The sequence below is a fragment of the Rhinopithecus bieti genome, unplaced genomic scaffold, assembly GCF_001698545.2.
Source record: "Rhinopithecus bieti isolate Rb0 unplaced genomic scaffold, ASM169854v2 scaffold_36959, whole genome shotgun sequence".
Taxonomy (NCBI): domain Eukaryota; kingdom Metazoa; phylum Chordata; class Mammalia; order Primates; family Cercopithecidae; genus Rhinopithecus; species Rhinopithecus bieti.
The window spans coordinates 75,094-97,874 of record NW_016816945.1 but is presented as its reverse complement, the minus strand read 5'-3'; the positions used below and the strand labels follow the sequence as shown (position 1 = coordinate 97,874).

At 50.8% G+C, this 22,781-nt stretch overlaps 1 pseudogene; it reads left to right on the top strand.

Moving 5' to 3' along the window:
* The first annotated feature begins 7,150 nt into the window (after positions 1-7,150).
* Positions 7,151-11,056, top strand: LOC108517540 (zinc transporter ZIP1-like; annotated as a pseudogene).
* Positions 11,057-22,781: the final 11,725 nt, after the last annotated feature.

Here is a 22,781-nt window from a genome sequence, read left to right as displayed (position 1 = left end):
TATGAGGGTCACATGAGACCTCCTTATGAGGGGACTCAGCAGCCTGGAGAGAAGGAAGTGACCAGGGGGCTTCTTAGAATCAGAGAATGGCCTGTTTCCCTTGTGGCTTCCCCTGAGCTGCTGGGCTCGAGAGTGCTAAAGGGTTCCATTCCTCTGATCCTGGGCCAGCTCCCTCAACAGCTCAGAGAGAGAGAGAGGTGGGAGCACAGGGCCAAAGCAGACCTGGGCCCCTCAGCCCTGCCCCAAGCCCCAAATCAGCTCCTGCCAAGACCCTGGCCCCACCCCTCACAGCCCAGGTGCAGTTAGGTAGGCTGACCCTGCCCTGGTGGGACTTGCCTGCACCTGGGCTGGGACTTAAAGGGGCTGCAGGGCTGGGTGGGGGTGCTGCCAGCAAGACAGGATGGGGGCTCCGGGGTGGCGGTCCCTGTTGCTCTGGGAGTATCCATGGCTACAGGATGAGTGTGATGTGCGGTGAGCCTTTCTCTGCTACTCGTATCGTCCCACACTGGCAAGGTCCCCTTCCCAAGCCCCTATGGCCTCTGCCCAGTCACCTGCCGCTTCCTCCCAGTTCCCTTAAAGGTTCTAAGTCCCACCTCGTTCTCTAGCCCCCGACCCCCACCCCCCATTCCCTGTCTGAGCTGGCAGTCACATCCTTCTACAGTCCAACATTTTCCCAGCTCATCTCCCCCGGCAGTCACAGCCCCAGGCGGGGCACGTTCACACCTGCATCCCTGTGACATCTCCTGGCGTCTACCACCAATTCCTTGCTCACTCACTCTCCACCTTCCAGTCTGCAGGCTCTCCCTAAAGCTGGGAGCTGCCCAGGCCACATACAGGCTTTGTGCTCATGCACACAGCCTAAGCGCCCAGCCTTGTCCTCCCCATCACCTGCCCTCCTGTGCCTCTATGCCTTTCCTCACAACACACTGTTCCTCAGCTGCAAATCCTTTCCCTCTTGGCCAGCTAAGGGCATCCTTCCGAACCAGCTCCAGGGCCCCTTCTGTTGTTGCTGCTTACTATGCCCTACTGTGGGCCCCCTCTGCCCTTGACTGCCCCACTGGTGATGCCTTGTAAGGAACTACTGGGGTGCAGGTTTGCAGATGCCTGGCACATAGCAGGTGCTCACATAAGGGGCTTTCAGGCACTCCCAGGCCAGGCTGATGGGGATGAGGTCGGTGGACATTCTGTCTGTAGGGGGAACACCACCATCCCTACAACCCCCCAACATTTTACCCTGCTCCATTATTATTATTATTATTTGAGACCGAGTCTGTCACCCAGGCTGAAGTGCAGTGGCACAAACTTGGCTCACTGCAACCTCCCCCTCCTGGGTTCAAGCAATTCTCCTGCCTCAGCATCCCGAGTATCCCATCTAGCTGGAACTAGAGGTGCATGCCACCGTGTCCAGCTAATTTTTGTATTTTTAGTACAGAAGGGATTTCACCATGTTGGCCAGGCGGCTCTTGAACTCCTGACCTCAAGTGATCTGCCCGCCTTAGCCTCCCACAGTGCTGGGATTGGAAGCGTGAGCCACTGTGCCCGGCTCCCTGCTCCATTCTGGAGATGCAGGGAATTAATTGAAGGCAGGGGATGCTGGGGAAGGTTTTGGGGCACCCTCTGCTGGCCATGTTCTCACTGAGTCTGGTTCTCCACCTGAGCTAGCCTGGGCTGGACTCCCAGGATTCAGCCTCCTGCAGGAATGTAATGAGACAGACGTCCTCCTGGCAGTGAGGAAGGAACCCTAGGTGGATGCTTGCCACCTGTGCCTTGGCACCTACCTGCCCTCCCTGGTCCCTGTCATGCCTGGCTACGAGGTCTTCACTACCCCATTTAAAGCTAATGGCTTAATCCAACTGGTAAGGGGGCTGTTGGAGGCTCATGAGGACAAGGCTGCCAAGAGTCAGGGGGTACCCAGGAGATTCAGGGGAGCAGAGCTGGGGTGTCTGGGCTGGAGAGAAGAGTAGAATCAGATCATACTGATTTGCAAGTCACAGCCTCTCTGAGTGTGAGTCTTTCTCTCAAAGCTGCGGAGCGCTGTATCGCTGCAGAATTCAGTAGCTAAGGATTTGATGCAGATTTGCCATTTAGCATCTGTCTGTTTGCACATGCCCTTTACGTGCATTTGTTTCTTGCATCCTCAACAGCCTCGTGAGGAGATAAAACCATCATTCCCATTTCCCACATGAAGACACGGAGGCTCACAGAAGGGAACACCACACTGTCTACCACCAAATACATCGTTCTTCAAAGCAGAATTGGCTTTTTTTTTTCCCCTTGAGACAGGGTCTCGCTCTGTTGCCCAGGCTGGAGTACAGCAGTGCAATGATGACTTACTGTAGCCTTCACCTCTCAGGCTCAAGCGATTCTCCCATCTCAGCCTTCCAAGTAGCTGGGACCACAGGCATGCGCCTGGATAATTTTTTGATTATTATTATTATTATTATTTTGCAGAGACTAGATCTCGCTATGTTTCCTACGCTGGTCTCTAGCTCCTGGGCTCAAGTGATCCTCCCACCTGGGCTTTCCAAAGTGCTGGGATTACAGGTGTGAGCCACCGAGCCCTGCCAGAATAGGCATTTAAGCAAGGCCTAGCAGGAAATTGAGGCCCAGAGAGGGCAAGTGACTTCAAGACCACCCAGTGAGGTGGGGGCCCAAGCTGGGAGTTTACCTGTCCTGCCTTTTCCCACCATCCTAAGGAGCAAGTATCCTTGCAGATCTCAGGAAAGACAGTGGAATTATTTGCTGACCTGGTCTATGTACCACCACCCAGAAGTTCAGAGCAGCCCTGCAATGCAGCCTCCCGCCATCGGGTCAGCTGTGTGGTCAAGGCGTGAGAACTGCCTAGCGCCCCTAAGCCTGCCTAGGGCTCTGCCACCTGGAGGTCTGCAGGAAGAGGGAATGGTAGACTGGGTGGGGGCTGCCCCTCCAGAAAGGGGGCACCAGGTGCTGACTTCCTGGCCTCCCTTTGGTGTGAGCCTGGGGCAGGGCTGGGAATGCTCTCCTGGGGGTTGGAATTTGGAATTCCTGGCCCTTTCCCTCCTGTTCTTCCTCCTGCATGGGCTGCCCTGGGGGCCTTGGCACAGGCCTTTAGTGTTTGTTTTCTGGGTCCCCTCACATGCCAGAGTTGCAATATCCCTCCCTTATTTCCTTGCCAGCCCAGGAGCTCCCATCTTTCCTCCCACCTCCTTGGTCACTGACTCTTTGGCTGGGTTTGGAGATCTGGACTTCAGTATGAGACTTTGGCCTGGTTCTTTGCTTCCTACAGGTGGGGGACATTGGCTGGGCTGAAGTAATGTCCCAAGAGTAAGGTCTCCTAGCTCAGGGACTCCTGTGCCTCCAGTTCTGGGCCAGGCTACCCCTGGAGAAATCAGGAAGTGAGGGAGGACCAGTAACAGAGTGTGAGGGCACTGGGCTTCAGGCCACCTGGCCCTAGCTTTTCCTGCTTCCCCTCTTGCTGTGTGGCCTCGGACAAACCCTTCAGCATCTCTGGGTCTCGTGTCGTTCCCATCTTGGTTTCATTCCAGCCCAGGGTGGGGCTATGCTGGAGGATCCAGACCCCACCAACGCCAGCACCGTTTTCCTGGGCTCTGCGCTCCACACGGAGTTTGCTGTGGTTGGCAGCTCCCATTAGCCCTTACAGGTGTATGTGGACGAGTGTGTGATCAACCTCGGCCAGGATATGGAAGTGGCCCCTGCACACTACAGCCTTGTCAGGAATCATAGGTACTGGACCTGGAGGAGAAGGATAGAGTAGGATGGGTACAATTCTTGAGTAGTCCTTTCTAGGCCAGGGGAGCAAGAACCCTTTACTGGCCCTTTCGCCTCTGGAGCCTCTGTTTGCCTTTCTGTGAAATGGAGATAGTGCCAGAATCTTTTTTTTTTTTTTTTTTTTTTTTTTTTTTTTTGAGACGGAGTCTCACTCTGTCGCCCAGGCTGGAGTGCAGTGGCCGGATCTCAGCTCATTGCAAGCTCCGCCTCCCGGGTTTATGCCATTCTCCTGCTTCAGCCTCCCGAGTAGCTGGGACTGTAGGTGCCCGCCACCACGCCCGGCTAGTTTTTTTGTATTTTTTTAGTAGAGACGGGGTTTCACCGTGTTAGCCAGGATGGTCTCGATCTCCTGACCTCGTGATCCACCCGTCTCGGCCTCCCAAAGTGCTGGGACTACAGGCTTGAGCCACCGCGCCCGGCCAAGATAGTGCCAGAATCTTCAAAGCCTACTGTGTAGATTGAATGGGGTGATGCTTAGCTCAGTGCTTGGCATGCAGAATTCTCAACGAATGATGGTGTATGGTGGTGTTGGGGCTAGGACCAGGCCCCAGTTCAGGGGTCTGGCCCTGCTGACCTTCCAACCTGGGCCTTCCAGGTGCCTGGTGAACGGCAAGAACGTCCACTCCTACTTCATGCCCCAAGAGGTCCCCAAGAGACTGGCGCTCTCCTTCCAGGCCTTAAGCTTTACTGATACTCCTGATGATGTGAGTGGAAACAGATGACTCCCCTCCCCACTCTGCCACCCCCTAACTTCCAAAGATTCCTCAGCTTGGGTCTCTGTTTCTACAGGTATATTTGTCCACTGCAAGCTGCTGCTCTGGAATCTAAAGGTCCTATCTGATGCTACCAAGAAGGCTTGTTCCTTCCACAGGGGCACAAACAGGTGAGTCATGTTCACCAAAGGTGTACTGCATGCCCTACTCTGTAACTGGCATTTGATGTACATGACCTCACTTAATTGTATGGGGGGTGAGGAAACTGAGGCTGAAAATAGCTCAGATTGAATTTCTTTTTTTTTTTTTTTGAGACCAAGTCTCTCTCTGTCGCCCAGGCTGGAGTGCAGTGGCGCGATCTTGGCTCACTCACTTCAAGCTCCACCTCCCTGGTTCACACCATTCTCCTGCCTCAGCCTCCCGAGTAGCTGGGACTACAGGTGCCAGCCACCAAGCCCGGCTAATGTTTTTTTTGTATTTTTAGTAGAGACAGGGTTTCATCGTGTTAGCCAGGATGGTCTTGATCTCCTGATCTCGTGATCCACCTGCCTTGGCCTCCCAAAGTGCTGGGATTACAGGCATGAGCCACTATGCCTGGCCAGATTGAATTTCTGCAATAGTTCCCCATGCTTGTTTGGGGCAGCCCAACTGCCTTGGCCTAGAGTTGGCAGTGTGAGGTATACTGGGAATGGAGACTTTGGACTGTGACCTAGACCCAGGTTCAAATCCCAGCTCCAGCTCTTGTTGGCTGTGACATCATGGGCAAGTCACTGACCTTTTGTTAGCCTCTGTTTCTTTGCTTGTTAAATGCAGGTCTGGTCCATGCCACCCCCAGTTCCCATCTCTGGTGCACTGACCACCCCTATCCCTTCTAGGTAGGAACTTCTGGATGCCGCCCTGGGAGTATGTGTAACGGTTGTGAGGTTACCTGCCTGGCCCCCTGGTTACCCTATCAAAGGTCCTTGGCAGGTAGGAGGCCCCAGATTTGGGTGTGGAGGGTGGAGGTAGGCTCTGAGGCAAGGGAGGCAGCTAGCCCAGGGAACCAGTCACAGCCTTGCATGAACAGGCTTATAGAAGGCATCATCTTGCTACTAAAGGCCTCTGAGGAAACTGACACTGGCCTGGGCCACAAAGACCCACTCGAGGTGCCCATTGATCAGAACCAAGGAGGGTCCTGGCTTCTGGACCCTGTCTGGAGAGGCTCCTACTGTGTGGGACCTTGGGCAATCCTTTCCGTTTCTGGGCCTTGGTTTCCCCAAGTGCAAAATGAGAGCATTAGATTGGTCTGCCACTTTTGAGGCTTTCATCTAATCTTTATTAAACAGATATCTGGAGACCCCTTCAACTCCACCCACATAACCCTTGATATATGCCCTTCTGAGAGTTTCACAGAGGAGAGAGAAAGCTTGTAGTCACTCACACCATAGTATAAACAACATGTTATCTTTTCTCTCCTTGGGAAAAAAATAGCTTCATATTCTCTCAACTTTCAGCATCAGTAAGCAAATAGTAGAAGGTCAGAAGTTTACAGCTGTGTATGCTGGGGTTGTGAGGGCATGTTGTGTTTTGGCTTAAAACTGTCTTTGATGTCTTTGGCTTCCACATTCCAATCAGGCCCCTGAGAAGACTTCCAATCAGGCCCCTAAGAAGGCTTCCAATCAGGTGACAGAGAAGGCTGACTTGTCCTCTGAGTTGAGTCAGGTTTCTGACTCTAGGGGGCCTGGAGATGAGTGAGGGAGGCCTCTCCTGTAGCCTGGGCTCTTCTCCAGGTCCCCTTCACAGTGAGAGACACTGGGGCCCCACATCCAGTGGTCTTCGGCTGTCCCTGTAGAACCAGGCTCTGGCTTCCTCCTTCTCCCCTCCCCCTCCTCTCTGGGCCCCCATTTGTGGCCTGCCAGGGCAGAGCCTGAAACCTCAGGCAATCTGGCTATAAGCTTGCTTACCTCATGACCTTGGAAGCCACTTACCCCTTTAAGCCTCCTTATCCAGAAGAACAGTAACTGCTGCCCACTGGATATTGTTAATAAATGCTGCCTTTGTTGCCTATCTGCCAAGGGAGGGGCCAGGGCTTCCATTTTTCTGTTTAATCCTCCCAAGAATCCTCCCAATAATCCCATGCAGTAGACACAATCAGGTCCCATTCTATAGATGGGGAAACTGAGGCTTGAGGTCACATAGGCACCAGTTGAGGCCGGAATCCCTGCACCCTCTCCCATGTGAACAACATGGTTCTGGGTAATAGGGGCTGTCATCCAGTCTCCTCCCTGCCCCTGCTGGTACACTTCCTGCCTCTGCTGGTGCACTTTCTGCCCCCACTGATGCACTTCCTGCCTCTGCTGGTGCACTTCCTGGCTCTGCTGGCGCACTTCCTGCCTCTGCTGGTATATTTCCTGCCCCTGCTGGTGCACTTCCTGCCGCCGCTGGTGCACTTCTTGCCTTTCCAGGCCCTAACTAGCCTCTCCCTCTTATATATGGAAGTCTTCCCAGCTCACTGACACTCGTAACAGGGACTCTGCTCTTGGTGTTGCTGTCTGCCCTGGGGATGGACATCTGTGTCTTCCTTTACTACCGCTGGCTCAGGACCCAGAGCTTTGAAGCATGTCCAGATGCAGGTCCGGGCAGCGGAGTCTAAGGAGCCCCCACACCCACCAGCGTTTTCCAATAAAGAGATGTTCACCAATGAGTTTAGCTCTCTGGTTTTCCTGAGGAAGGGCTGGGAACATGAGGTCCCCAGAACAGGGGCCACTGTTAGGGGATACTGTCTTAGGTATGGCAGGACTCAGGCAGGGGTGGGGAGGGGTGGAAAGAAGTGCATTTTTCCTCCAAAGCTGTGGCTGCCTTGGGTAGGCTGGGCTCAGAGCACTCCTGCCTTTGCCCCTTAATGTTTGAGAAGCGAGTAGCCCCCTAGGGCAGAGGTTGAGCCTCTTGAGGAGGACCCATTGGAGGTTTACTTTGCACATCCTCTTGCCTATAGACCAGTGAGTGGCATGTCACAGCTGGCTGGTAGGGATCACAGCCAACTGTTAGCTTTTCAGGAATTTTATGAGCTCATTGTTAGACACAGCCATTATTAAAAATTAAATAATGTAGGCTGGGTGTGGTGGCTCATGCCTGTAGTTCTAACACTTTGGGAGGCCAAGGCAGGTGATCTGCTTAAGCCCAGGAGTTCGAGACCAGTCTGGGCAACATAGTGAAACCCTGTCTCTACAAAAAATATAAAAATTAGCTGGGTGTAGCGGTGCATGCCTGTAGTCCCAGCTACTCAGGAGGTTGAGATGGGAGGATTGCTTATGCCTGGGAGTTTGAGGCTGCAGTGAGCCATAGTCATGCCACTGCATTCCAGCATGGGCAGCAGAGTGAGACCCTGTCTCAAAAATAAATAAATAAATAAATAAATAAAATAAACAAACAATATGAAAAGATCAAATGATACAAACTTAGATTTAAATACATTGTACTAATAAACAAAGTAAATGCTCAAAACGTATTGCCTCATAATTGTTGTATCACACTTTACTATCATCTATGCTCTTGGGAGCTTATTTACATCTATTCTGTTTGGCGGAAAGACCACATTATCGTGTGCCACTGTGTATCACTTTATGTGGAAAGCCTGAAATAAGCCATGATCGACACATTCATACCATGGAAACTGACAAGGCAGGGTCTCCCTACCCTGGGAAAGCCTGTGGTTTACCACCATTCTTCTGACTCTCTTGCTAACCCAGGGGGTAGGTAGTGTGAACCAAAAGTATCTGAGACAGGTCTTAATCAATTTAGAAAGTTTATTTTTCCAAGGTTAAGGATGCACCCATGACAGCCTCATCCTGATGCCATGTGCCCCAGGTGGTTGGGGCACAGCTTGGTTTTAAGCATTTTAGGGAGACATGAGACATCGATCAATGTGTGTAAAATGTACATGGATTTGGTCTGGAAAGGCAGGGCAATTTGAAGTGGGGTGGTGGCTTCCAGGTCATAGGTAGATAAGAGATAAAAGGTTTCGTTCTTTTGGGTGCTTATCAGCCTGTCACTGAATACACAATTTACATGTGAGCCGGGGTTAAAGGAATAGTCACTTATGCTTTAGTTTGGTTCAGTGAAGCTGCATTTTTACCTAAACAATAGGGCAGAGGAAGCAATCAGATATGCATTTGTCTCAGGTGAGCAGAGGGATGACTTTGAGTTCTGTCCTTTGTCCCGCACAAGGAATTTCCTTGTGGGCAAAATGTGCGTGAGGGACGTAGCTTTTTAATCTTTGTAACTATCTTATTTAGGAATAAAATGGAGGTAGGTTTGCCTGACGCAGTTCCTGGCTTGTCTTTTCCCTTTGGCTTAGTGATTTTGGGGTCCCCAGATTTATTTTCCTTTCACAGTGGATAACACTGCTCCCCATTCCAGACTTACATTCTAAGGATCAGAGAGGGCAAGTGACCTGGCAAAGGCTTCCCAGCATATATGGTCACAGGTAAGACTCAAGCCTGGTCTATTATTCCCTCCCCAAAACTGCCTGATAGGGAGAAGGGAAAGCCAGCCTCAGCTATGTCTCCTGGCTATCTGGAGCTGTCCCTCCAGATTTCTTTCTACCTCTCTGGCTGTCACCCCAGTGCTAAAAGCTTGGGCTCAGGCCCTCCTCTCTCTGCCCTGGCTGCTCCCGCTCATTCTTGTGGCTTCTGTCCCCAGTACTCTGGCACCACATCTCCTATTTATCTCCTCTAGACATATATCATGGTAGCAGCCTCTAGCTTGTTCCTCTCCAAATGTTCTCTCTGGCCAGCCACTTCTTAAAATGTTCAGAACAGAGTCCAGACCCTCGTAGTGGTTCTCATGTCCCTTGGTGATCTGGATAACACCCCTATCATACATACCCTTCTCACTGCCCCACCCCAAATCTTCATTTCAGCCATTCTGTTCTTTTTGGGTCCTTAGATCTGGTGTTTCTCCTGCCCAGGCTTTCTCATATACTGTTCCCTCCTATTGGGAAACTCCCTTCCATGCCTTTCCCCCAGCCTGTCCTGCAGGTCCACCAACCCTACCCTGATTACAGCCTCCTCCTGCCTCAGTTCCCGCTCCCCAACCCAAGGTGACCTCTGACCCCCTCTAACTGGCTTGGGAAGCTCCTCTTGTAACCACCCAGTGGGTTATCAAGGCAGGGGAATTGCAGTGGAGAAAGAGTTTACGCAGAACTGACTGAACAGGAGACCGGAGTTGTTTTTTTGTTTGTTGGTTTTTGTTTTTCTTTTGAGATGAAGTCTTGCTCTGTCGCGCAGGCTGGAGTGCAGTGCCGTGATCTCAGCTCACTGCAACCTCCTCCTCCCAGGTTCAACCCATTCTCTTGTCTCAAGGAGACAAGTAGCTGGGACTACAGGCATGCGCCACCACGCCTGGCTAATTTTTGTATTTTTAGTAGAAATGGGGTTTTACCATGTTGGCTAGGCTGGTCTTGAACTCCTGACCTCAGGTAATCAACCCGCCTTGCCCTCCCAAAGTGCTGGGATTACAAGCAGGAGCCACCGAGACTGGAGTTTTTTTATTATTCAAATTAGTCTCTTGGAGCATTTAGGGGCGAGGGTTTTTCAAATGTAGTTTAGAGGAAGGGTGGTGGGGACGGCTAGGGAACGGGGCCTGCTGCTGACTGGTTGAGGCTGCAATGATTAGGGTGTGGGAAATGATCCTGCATGCTGAGTCACTTCTGGGTGAGGCCGCAGAGCAGTTGGCAGGTCCAGGTGGAACCATAGGTGTCAGACATACAAAAAACCTGAAAAGATACCTCAAAAAAGGCCGGGCACAGTGGCTCACACCTGTAATCCCAGCACTTTGGGAAGCTGAGGTGGGTGGATCACCCGAGGTCAGGAGTTTGAGACCAGCCTGGCCAACATGATGAAACTCCTGTCTCTACTAAAAATACAAAAACTAGCTGGATGTGGTGATGGGCGCCTGTAATCCCAGCTACTCGGGAGGCTGAGGCAGGAGAACTGCTTGAACCCAGGAGGCAGAGGTTGCAGTGAGCCGAGATCATGCCATTGAACTCCAGCCTGAGTGACAAGAGAGAAACTCCATCTAAAAAAAAAAAGATATCTCAAAAGGCCAATCTTCATGAAGAGCCAGGGGTTCCACAGGCGAATGGAGCCCCAGCAGCCCCCTCAGCCCTGCGTGCCCATGTACTGGTCTTCTCCCTGGCTCTATACTTAGTGTTCAAGGGGTTGCAGCAAGACGGGGCTTGGGCCACAGAGCTGCGCCTGGCTTTGCTGCTCCACAAGGGCACTGTGGCTGTCAGCCTGTCGCTGCAGCTGCTGCAGAGCCACTTGGGGTTACAGGTGGTGGCTGGCTGTGGGATCCACTTCTCACACATGACACTTCTAGGCATCCGGATGGGTGCGGCTCTAGCAGTCAGCAGGGCCTCTGCACCAGCTGGCCCAGTCTGTGCTAGAGGGCATGGCGGCTGGCACCTTCCTCTATATCACCTTTCTGGAAATCCTGCCCAGGAGCTGGCGACTTCTGAGCAAAGGATCCTCAAAGTCATTCTGCTCCTAGCAGGCTGTGCCCTGCTCACTGACCTGCTCTTCATCCAAATCTAAGGGGCTTTGAAAGAGAGGCCCTTGCCTCTCCCTCCCTGCCCCAGTGTGTGGGGAAAAGGAAGAAATGGGAAGGGAGGTTCTAAGGACCAAAGCTTTCTTTAGGAGCTAAGGATGGAGCCTTTGGGACTATCTGATCCATGAGAGGGAAGTGGGCAGGCAAGAGAGACTGGTCCCAGCCCTAAGAAACAAGAGATGGTTTAGTCACTAGAGACATGACTGGGGACATTAGTGTTACTAGAAAGGGGTCCCAATCCAGACCCCAAGAGAGGGTTCTTCGCTCTTACACAAGAAAGAATTTGAGGTGAGTCCATAAAGTGAAAGCAAGTTTATTAAGAAAGTAAAGGAAGGCCAGACGCGGTGGCTCACACCTGTAATCCCAGCGCTTTGGTAGGCCGAGGCGGGCAGATCACAACATCAGGAGATCAAGACCAGCCTGGCTGACACGGTGAACCCTGTTTCTACTAAATATACAAAAATTAGCTGGGCGTGGTGGTGCATGCCTGTAATCCCAGCTACTCGGGAGGCTGAAAGCTGGAGAATCGCTTGAATCCAGGAGGCGGAGGTTGCAGTGAGCCAAGATTGCGCCACTGCACTCCAGCCTGGGTGACAGAGTGAGACTCCGTCTCAAAAAAAAAAAAAAAAAAACCAACGAAAGTAAAGGAATTAATGAATACTCCACAGACAGAGGAGCAGCAGCATGGGCTGCTTGACTGACTATACTTATAGTTATTTCTTGATCATGTAACTGCCCAGCATGCTCTCCTTGCCCACTGCCTAGACAGAGCCGATTGATCAAGACGGGAATTGCAATAGAGAAACAGTAATTCACACAGAGCCTGCTGTGCGGGAGACTGGAGTTTTATTATTACTCAAATCACTCTCCCCGAGCATTCGGGCATCAGAGTTTTTAAGAATAATTTGGTGAGTAGGGGGCTGCCAGTGAGTCAGGAGTGCTGACTGGTTGGGTCGGAGATGAGATCATAGGGAGTGGAAGCTGTCCTTTTGTGCTGAGTCAGTTCCCAGGTGGGGGACACAAGATCAGATGAGCCAATCTATTTTATTTTATTTTATTTATTTTTCAGATGGAGTTTCACTCTTGTTGCCCAGGCTGGAGTGCAATGGCACGATCTCGGCTCACTGCAACCTCTGCCTCCCAGGTTCAAGCGATTGTCCTGCCTCAGCCTCCCTAGTAGCTGGGATTACAGGCATGTGCCACCACGCCCGGCTAATTTTGTATTTTTAGTAGAGACGGGGTTTCTCCATGTTGGTCAGGCTGGTCTCGAACTCCCAACCTCAGGTGATCCGCCGCCTTGGCCTCCCAAAGTGCTGAGATTACAGGCATGAGCCACTGCGCCCGGCCGAGCCAGTTTATTGATGTGTGTGGTGCCAGCTGATCCATCAAGTGCAGGGTCTGCAAAATATCTCAAGCACTGATCTTCGGCTTTACAATAGTAATGTTACCCCCAGGAGCAACCTGGGGAGGGACAGAATCTTGTAGCCTCCAGCTGCATGACTCCTAAACCACAATTTATAATCTTTTGGCTAATTTGTTAGTCCTACCAAGACAGTCTAGTCCCCAGGCAAGAAGGAGGTTTGTTCTGCGAAAGGGCTGTTATCTTCTTTGTTTTAAACTATAAACTATAAACTAAGTTTCTTCCAAAGTTAGTTCAGCCTATGCCCAGGAATGAACAAGGACAACTTGGAGGTTAGAAGCAAGATGAGGCCGGGCATGGTGGAGCGCCTGTAATCCCAGCATTAAGGGAGGCTGAGGCGGGCAGATCACTTCAGGTTGAGGTCAGCAGCTCGAGACCAGCCTGGCCAACATGATGAAACCCCATCTCTACTAAAAATACAAAAATTAGCTGGGCATGATGGTGGGCATCTGTAATCCCAGCTACTTGGGAGGCTGAAGCAGAAGAATCGCTTGAACTCAGGAGGCGCAGTGAGCCGAGATTATGCCACTATACTCTTGCCACGGTAACAAAGAGTCCATCTCCAAAAAAAAAAAAAAAAAAAAAAAAAGCAAGACATAGTTGGTTAGTTCAGATCTCTTTCACTGTCTCAGTTATAATTTTGCAATGGTACTTTCAAGCATAAGCCGAGCGCGGTGGCTCATGCCTGTAATCCCAACACTTCAGGAGGCCAAGGCAGGTGGATCACCTGAGGTCAGGAGTCTGAGACCAGCCTAGCCAACATGGAGAAACGCTGTCTCTATTAAAAACACAAACTAATTAGCCAGGCATGGTGATATGTGCCTGTAATCCCAGCTACTCAGGAGGCTGAGGCAAGAGAATCGCTTGAACCCGGGAGGCAGAGGTGGCAGTGAGCCGAGATCACGCCACTGCACCTCAGCCTGGGCAACAGAGTGGGACTCCATCTCCAAAAAACAGACAAACAAACAAAAAACATATATTAAACCATTACTCATCAGTTTTCTTAGAAGTGGGCAATTCCCATAACTGATGGTTCCTCCCCTTTTTAGACCATATAGGGTAACATCCTGATGTTGCCATGGATGACATTTGTAAACTGCTGTGGTGCTGGTGGGAGTGTCTTTTAGCATGCTAATGTATTATAATTAGCATATGATGAGCAATGAGGATGATCAGAGGTCACTTTCATTGCCATCTTGGTTTTGGTGGTTTTCGGCTGGCTTCTTTACCACATCCTGTTGGTCAGGCTGGTCTCAAAGTCCTGACCTCAAGTGATCCACCCACCTCGGCCTCCCAAAGTGCTGGGATTACAGGTGTGAGCCACCGCACCTGGCCACTACATCCTGTTTTATCAGCAAACTCTTTGTGACCTGTATCTTGTGCCAACCTCCTCTCTCATCCTGTGACTAAGAATGACTAACCTCCTGGGAATGCAGCCCAGTAGGTCTCAGCTTTATTTTATCCAGTCCCTACTCAAGATGGAGTCACTCTGGTTTGAAAGCCTCTGATATTAGGATTGGGGAAGACACTTGACTGCTAGAATCAGAGGTTGGACACTATACATAGGGACAGGCTGACATGGGAGGCTACAGGTGGGCACACGGCTGCTGTGGGATAGAGGGATAGAGAGGGCATAAACCCAGAGTCAGTGTCCTGTTGGTTCTACCCCATTTCAGCACTCGTCACTTGCAGCAGAGGCCTCATACTTTTTTAGCTCCTACTCTCATATCTATCTCCCTCTTCCCTTCTCCTAGGGGACTGGTGCCACATGGTCTCTCCCTGCCATTTTGATATCTTCTCTCCAGTCCTGCTCTCTCTCTCTATTTTTTTTTTTTTTCTTGAGAAGGAGTCTCGCTCTGTCACCCAGGCTGGAGTGCAGTGGTACGATCTCAGCTCACTGCAACCTCTGCCTTCTGGGTGCAAGCGATTCTTCGGCCTCAGCCTCCCCAGTAGCTGGGATTACAGGTGCCCGCCACCACACCTGGCTAAATTTTGTATTTTTAGTAGAGATGGGGTTTCACCATGTTGGCCAGGCTGGTCTCAAACTCCTGACCTCGTGATCTGCCCACCCCGACCTCCCAAAGTGCTGGGATTATAGGCGTGAGCCACCGCACCTGGCCTTGCTCACCCTATTTGTAAAGTGCCAAACAAATCCCTTCCCTCTTTCTCAAAGCACAGTGATGTGCCACTGAGCCCTGCCCAGCACCTCAGTGGAGGGGGCCTGCTTGCTCTTTCTTTTGGTCCCAGATCCTGGGGTGGGAGAGAAATGTTTGCTGGGCCGGGGTTGGGAGAGGGTTGGAGAGTTGCAGCCACCTACCGCTGCTGTACCCCAGGAATACGGGACATGGACATGGTACCCCCCTGCCCAGATGATAAACATGAGCTCCCAAAACATCCTTTTGAATAAATTCGAGGAGCCCAAGGGGGAAAGGGAATGCCTATTCCCAAAGGTTATTTTCAGGGAGGGAAGGCTGTGCATAGGGCCATGTTCTTTAGAATCTGTTTTATTAACTGACCTGTGTTGGGACATGTTACCCAAATGAAAGGTGTTTCTAAACAAAACAAGACAAAAATAACAACAGAAGACCAATCTTAGGTTCTAAAATAGTGATGTTATCTGCAGGAGTACTTGGGAAAGTTGCATATCATCTCACCTCTGGAATAATGACTGGCTATCATTTATGTCTACACCTCAGGAGAATTCAGCCTTCTCTGTTCTCCTACCCTGGTGGTCTCTTATTAGCTTCGCAAAGGTGGTTGAGTTTTGGGGAAGGGCTATCACCATTTAAACTATAAACTGACCCCTAGGTTAGCTTGGCCTAAGCCCAGGAATAATTAGGGGCAGCTTGAAGGCCAAGGGCAAGATTAGGACTTGGCTCGATCAGATCTCTTTCACCGCCATAATTTTCTCACTGTTACAATTTTTGCAAAAGTGGTTTCACTCTGGGCTCCCTCTAGGCCAACACTCCCTCCATTGCTGTAGTAGCTGCCTGTGGAGGTCTCTGCTTCTCCTCTGTGAGCCCACATCTATCCTGGAGGCTGCACACATCACCTGTGTAGCTTTCAGGTGCTATTGGCCTCATGGTGAAGTGGAGCTAGCAACAGAGACTCCTCCCACCAGCTTGGGATGGCTGAAGTAAGAAATCCCAGGTTCCTGGCACAGAATGGGTAGTTGCCCCCTCTCAGGCAGCCCCAGCCCCTGCCTCTGCCCCAAACTCCCAGGGGCAATTGCTGAGTTTAGCAAATAACAGGGTGCTCAAATGTGAATTTTGGATAAACAGCAAAGGATGTTTTAGAAGTGTGCCCCTAACATTGCATGGGGCATACTTATACTAAACTGGGCATCCTGTATTTTGCCTGGCATCCACAGAGCTGGAATACCTCCTCCAAACACTCTAACCATGTACAAGTGGGAAGCCCTCTCTCTAGGGAAAGCTTGTCTCTTTCCCGGGCAGGGAACCAGAGCCAGTTCTTTGTGGCTATCAGTTCTGTGCTAAGTTATTAATATGGGTGGGGAAACAGGTGCAGAGAGGTCAACCAGACAGAAGGTGGCAGATGGTGGTTGTGATGAGAAATCACCATCCCCTGTGTGAGAGGATGGAGCAGACCCCAGCTGGGATGGGGCGGGGTCTTTTCCCACCCCCAGGTTTTGTGGCCTTTGTCTCAGAGCATGCTGGGAGTTGGGTGCCAGGTGGTCATCTTCACGCAATACTAGCAATAACCACAAGGGGGGAGCACCTCCCAACGTGCCCATGTTGGCCGATTCAAACTGGTTATTGATAAACTCTTAGTGAATTGCTCATAGTGGACACCGGGTCCTGTTCTAAGCAATTCATGCGATGTGACTCATTTAATCTTAACAACCTTCAACAGAAACTTGGTACAAAAAATAATAATAATCCTCATAACCTCATCTTGAGATGGATGTTGTTAGGTCTCTGTTTCCTAGAGTTAGTCACTGACCCAAGCTCACACAGTCCTCCAACTCCTGATACCTCCCCTAGCCTAGGACTGCTTTTGCCCATTGCCCTTCCAGTCCATGACCCTCTACACAGTCGGGGGCTGATTCATAGGCTGTGTGACCTTGGGCAAGTTACCTAATGTTCTGAGCATTGGTTTTCTCGCTGCATAGTTCTCTGTTATGACCTAAAGGTGTTATGAGGATTACAGACAAAATGATTCAGAAGGCATCCAGGCAGAGTGGGGCTCACAGCAAGAGCTCCACAAATACTGGCCATTATATTTGTGGCAAGAGACATCCACTTCGAGGGCAAATGATTGAATTGTTCCATCTGTGTCTAACCCAGATATAAAAAATGCCAATTATATGGTTCAAGGGTTCCACTTTTAAGAATTTATTTGGAGGAACTAATTGAACAATTGTCCAGAGATGTGCATCTGAGGATTGTTGGAGTCTTATTTGTGTGAACTAAAAGCTTTGGAATTCTTTAATTGCCCAATGCATAAAGAAACATTCTGATCTGATCACACTGGTGACTGAATCTCTCCAAGTCCCTCCTCTGTCCTGATACCTTTCATGGCTCATGACAGTCCCCAGGATCCAGTCTGAACACCTCAGTCTGGCACTGAAAATCCCCTGGCCTCATCTCTCACCACGACACATCCCTGCACCCATGCTATTGCCTCCCCTGAGTTCTCAGCAATCTCTGGATGTGCCCTGCACGTCCTGCCTCCCTGCCTTTGCTCAGGCCATGTCATCTGCCAGGAATGCCCTCCCCCGATCCCATTTCCCTTTTTTCCCAGCCTTCAAGGTCCAGATCTAATGGTACCCGCTCCGTGAACCCTGCTTGGCTCTCTCCCCAAGACAGAATCATCTTGTCCTACAGTCCCCTCCATCACGCGCTCAGCCCTCCCCTTGGACACCCACAGAGAATGTGGATGGAGCTCTTTCTGTGTGCCATACACTGAGCTAAGCATCGCATTATGTAGCCTCATGAGACAGGTGCCATCATTATCACCTTCGTACAGATGAAAAAATGAAGCCCACTGTGTGGTCACCCTTCATCAGCATTAACTCTGTGAATCCAAAAGTATCTGAGACAGGTCTCAATCAATTTAGAAGGTTTATTTTGCCAAGGTTAAGGATGTGCCCATTACACAGCCTCAGGAGGTCCTGACAGCATGCGCCCAGGATGGTTGGGGTACAGGTTGCTTTTGTACATTTTGGGGGGACATAAGACATCAATCAGTACATTTAAGATTTATATTGGTTTGATGTGGAAGGATGGAGCAACTCCAGGGGGGGGCTTCCAGGTAATAGGTAGATTTATAAATTTTCTGATTGGCAATTGGTTGAAAGAGTTATTATCGATAGAAAGGAATTATCAGCAGAAAGTCTGGGTTAGTGGGAGGTGGAGGTTGCAGTGAGCTGAGATCGCGCCATTGCACTCCAGCCTGGGTAAAAACAGTGAGACTTCATCTCAAAAAAAAAAAAAAAAAAAAAAAGGAAGTCTGAGTTAGGATAAGGGTCGTGGAGACCTAGGGGTTTTTGTTTTTGTTTGTTTGTTTGTTTTTGTTTCTTTGAGACAAAGTCTCGCTCTGTCACCCAGGCTGGAGTGCAGTGGTGCAATCTTGGCTCACTTCAACCTCTGCCTCCAGGTTCAAGTGATTTTCTGGCCTCAGCCTCCGGAGTAGCTGGGATTACAGGTGCCCATCACCATGCCTGGCTAATCTTTGTATTTTTAGTAGAAATGGGGTTTTGCCATGTTGGCCATGCTGGTCTTGAACTCCTGACCTCAGGTGATTGCCCCGCCTCGGCCTCCCAAAGTGCTGGGATTATAGGCATGAGCCACTGCGCTGGGCCAAGACCAAGGTTTTATCATGGAGATGAAGCTTCCAGATAGCAGGCTTAGGAGAGAACAGACTGTAAATATTTCTTATCAGACTTAGGGTCGGGTCTGTGTTGATGTTCATGTTGGTCGGTTTTTCCTGAATTCCAAAAGGGAGGAGGTTATCATGACGCATGTCTGACCCCACTCCCTTCCCATCATGGTCTGAAGTACTCTTTCGGGTAAACTTTGCAATTCCCCTGGCCCACAGGAAGGGTCCATTCAGATATTTGGTGGGGGGTTCTTAGAATTTTATTTTGGTTTACAACTCTTTAGTAAATCCAACGTGAGTGAGGAGGACTTTGAAGGCCTTTCTTTTTTTTTTTTTTTTTTTTTTTTTTGAGCGGAGTCTCGGCTCTGCTCCCCGGACTGGAGTGCAGTGCCAGATCTCAGGCTCACTGCAAGCTCGCGCTCCGCCGGGTTTACGGCCATTCTCCTGCTCCAGCCTCCCGAAGTAGCTGGGAACTACAGGCCCGTCCCCCGCCCGCGCACCTCGCCCCAGCTAGTTTTGTATTTTTAGAGACGACCCGTTCACCGTGCTAGCCAGGATGGTCTCGATCTCCCTGACCGTCCGTGATCCGCCCCGTCTCGGCCCCTCCCCAAAAGTGCTGGGATTTACAGGCTTGAGCCACCGGCGCCCGGCCGAAGCCTTTCTTAAAATCAGGGGGCATTGCACATAGGTGTGTGTGTTTGGCAGGGTGGGGGTGGGTGTTGCTGGTAGAGGACTAGAGGACTGTGGAAGTGTTTGGCCTGGACCCGGCTCAACCATGCCCTAGGCTTGCCTGTGGGCTCCAGGTTCCTTCCCCAGCCTCTTCTGGGCCTATTTAAAGAGGCTTTGGGGTGGTGGGCAATGTTTTTTTTGTTTGTTTGTATTTGTTTTTTCATGATGGTTGTCCCCAAGGGGCTTCTGCTGGTTGCTCTAGTCTTGCTACTTGGTAAGTTCTGGGCATGGGCCTCCCTTGGGAGATGGGGTGGTGGAGCAAGGGCCTTCCTCCTGCCGTCTCTGCCCATAACCAAGCCTGCCTTGGCTAGCTGTGCACCTGGTAAGGCCGCTTCAGGATAGCCACCACCGTAGGCCTGGGCTGCAGCAGGAGTTGGTCTTGGCATCCTGGGGATACAAGGAAGAGGAGACTTCTTTCCTCATAGCCTGCGAGTCACTCCGCCGGGTACCCTCTGATAGCCCCACCCCCCAATGCCCCTGATCCCTGGGGTCCCTTGCTTCTTCCCCTAATGAGATCTGAGACCACCAGGATCCTGGGTCACTCATTTCTCTCCCTTGACTATCACAATGCATCTGGGGAGTCTTTCAGGCTTGTCGCAGGTTGAGCAGGGGCCTCTTGGGATCCAGGGAAGTCCTGCTTCCTGAGGCTAGGGCTCCCCAGCCAGGCCAAACTCCAGGTGCAGGGCTCACTCCTATCCTACTCTCCTGGCCTCTTGGGCAGAGCTTGGCATGCAGTAGATGCTCAGTAAACGCTAAACAAATGCCTTACATTCTCCTAAAAAAAAAAGCCTAGACCAGGAGAGGTGGCTAACACATGTAATCCTAGCACTGGGAGGCCAAGGCAGGAGGATTGCTTGAGGCCAGGAATTTGAGACCAGCCTGGGCAATGTAAGGATACCTCATCTCTATTTAAAAAAAAAAAAAGAAAGAAAGAAAGAAAAAAAAGCCAGGCATGGTGATGTGTACCTGTGGCCTCAGCTACTCAGGAGGCTGAGAGGGGAGGATCGCTTAAGACCAAGAGTTCAAGGTTGCAGTGAGCTATGATTGCACCACTGCACTTCAGCCTGGGCTACAAAGCAAAGCCCTGTCTAAAAAACAGACAAATCTCCAAAACTTCTTTCCCTTCCTTGGTTTGCCCTAGGCCCTCTGAGTATAGATAACCCCTCTAAGAAGCAGCATGGCAAGGCGGTCAGGAGCCCAAATGAGAAAAAGAATTAACTGGGGATCATGTAGGGGATGAGTCCCTTTACACACAGGCCAGTTACTCACACAGACAAAAAGTAGTTACTGGCAGGGAGAGGGTAAAGGCGAACTTAGCTTGCATTGTTGTGTCATTTGGTATGCCATCACTTGTGAGTTTGAGTCTGAGTTCTGTAGCTCATGGCTGCATGCAATCACGGGCAGATAATAGCAAGACTTCTCAGACTCACTTTCCACATCTGTAAAATTGACGTGGTTATGAGGCCCGCAAAGGGTACATAGAATGGCCCCTAATGGCAGCTACAGTGATACTCACGGCTGGTCAAGGTTATTTGAGGGGCATCCCTTCCACCCTTCCATTCCCATCACCTTCCCTGGGAGAACTTACCCAGGGCTTGCCCTCCAGTGTGACTGGGTGGATGTTGGATCCCTTTGATCTGTGGCCTCCCTTCCCCTGCAGCCCCTAGCCCAGGCCGCTCCTCAGGCAAGAGGCGAATAGTCTGTTGCAGCCAACTTTCCAAGGAGCCCTGCCCCCCACCACAGAGCCCTGCAGCTGGCCCTCCAGATACCACACAGTGAGTCCTAGGCTAGGGTGGATGGGGATGGAGTGTGGATCTCCTGCAAGGATTGCCTGAAGCAGAGGAGGGCAGAATGAAGATCACCTGTTGGCTCCTGTTGCCGGATGAGGGTGCACCATGCTGTTTCTGGCGTGAGTCCTCCGCCCTTGCTGGGACAGCACCCATTTGTCAGATTGGAATGAGACCACCACTTCTTCTGTTGTCCTTTCCAGCTTTTCCCCACCCCCCCTTTTCCCCAGTTTATAAGACAGCAGAAAAGGGAGAAAGCTAGAAGTTGGAAAGAAACAGAAGGAAGATAAATAGCTAGACGACCTTGGCGCCACCACCTGGCCCTGGTGGTTAAAATAATAATATTAACCCCTGACCAAAGCTACTGGTGTTATCTGTAAGTTCCAGACATTGTATGAGAAAGCACTGTAAAACTTTTTGTTCTGTTAGCTGATGTATGTGGCCCCCAGTCACGTTCCTCACGCTTACTTAATCTATCACGACCTTTTTACGTGGACCCCTTAGAGTTGTAAGCCGTTAAAAGGGCTAGGCATTTCTTTTAGGGGAGCTCGGCTCTTGAGATGTGAATCTGCCAATGCTCCCGGCCGAATAAAAAACCTCTTCCTTCTTTAATCCAGTGTCTGAGGAGTTTTGTCTGCAGCTCGTCCTGCTACAAGATAAGACTGGGGTAAGCTGGATGCAGGGGCTTACACCTGTAATCCCAGCCCTTTGGGAGGCCGAAGTGGGAGGATCGCTTGAGCCCAGGAGTTTGAGACCAGCCTAGGCAATATAGCAAAGTCTCATCTCTACAAAAAACCCCACAAAACCTAAACCAAAACCAAAAATTAGCCAGGTGAGGTGGCACGTGCCTATAGTCCCGGCTACTCTGGAGGCTTGAGCCCAGGTCAAGGCTGCAGTGAGCCATGATTGTAACACTGCCCTGCAGCCTAAGTGACAGAATGAGACCCCAACTCAAAGAAAAAAAAAAGGCTAAGGTAAAACAGCCAAAGTTTAACTTCCTCTCTGAGACTCCATCATTCGACCTATAAAATAGGCGTAACAAACACCTTTAGGACCATTGATGTATCAGTGGAATTATGGCCATGACCTACCAGGCATGGAGTAGATGCTTGTTAGAGGATGACCCTGGCTACTTGTCAGGGACAACCCTCTTCCTCCTCCTTCCTCAGATGCCCTCCCACCTCCCGATGTGGGAGGCTTGTGGCTGACCCTACCTAGAAGCCCACATCTGGCTAGTGTCAAACTGGACCATGAAGGTCTACATGGATGAATGTGTGAGCTCCCAGAACCAGCCCTGAACTGCCTCCAGGGGATATACACCCTTGTCTTCAACTGAGGGTCTGTACAGCTGCCAGAGTTGGAGGGCGCAGGAGAGGGTCTGCTTACAATGAGGAGCCCACCCCAGACTTTCCCAACCCCAGGGTCTTGCTTGGCTGGGCCACCAGGGTAGAGGTCTGCCTTGTTGCACTTGGTCACTGGTGATTGACCTTTTTTGGTGTCTGGTCTGACCTGCCCACTTGGGCTGTATGAGTGACCAGGTACCGGGTATTTTTTTTTTTTTTTTTTTTTTTTTTTTTTTGAGACAGAGTCTCACTCTGTTGCCCAGGCAGGAGTGCAGTGGTGTGATCTTGGCTCACTGGAACCTCCACCTCCCATGTTCAAGTGATTCTCCTGCCTCAGCCTCCCAAGTAGCTGGGATTACAGGTGCCTGCCACCATGCCCTGCTAATTTTTGTATTTTTAGTAGAGATGGGATTTCACCATGTTGGACAGGCTGGTCTCAAACTCCTGACCTCAAGTGATCTGCCTGCTTCAGCCTCCCAAAGTGCTGGGATTATAGGCGTGAGCCACCGTGCCTGGCTGTGACCAGGTATTCTTCTCAGCTGTGGAGTGACTGCAGGGGCCTTAGAGTCTCGTTATTCATGGCTGACTTCGT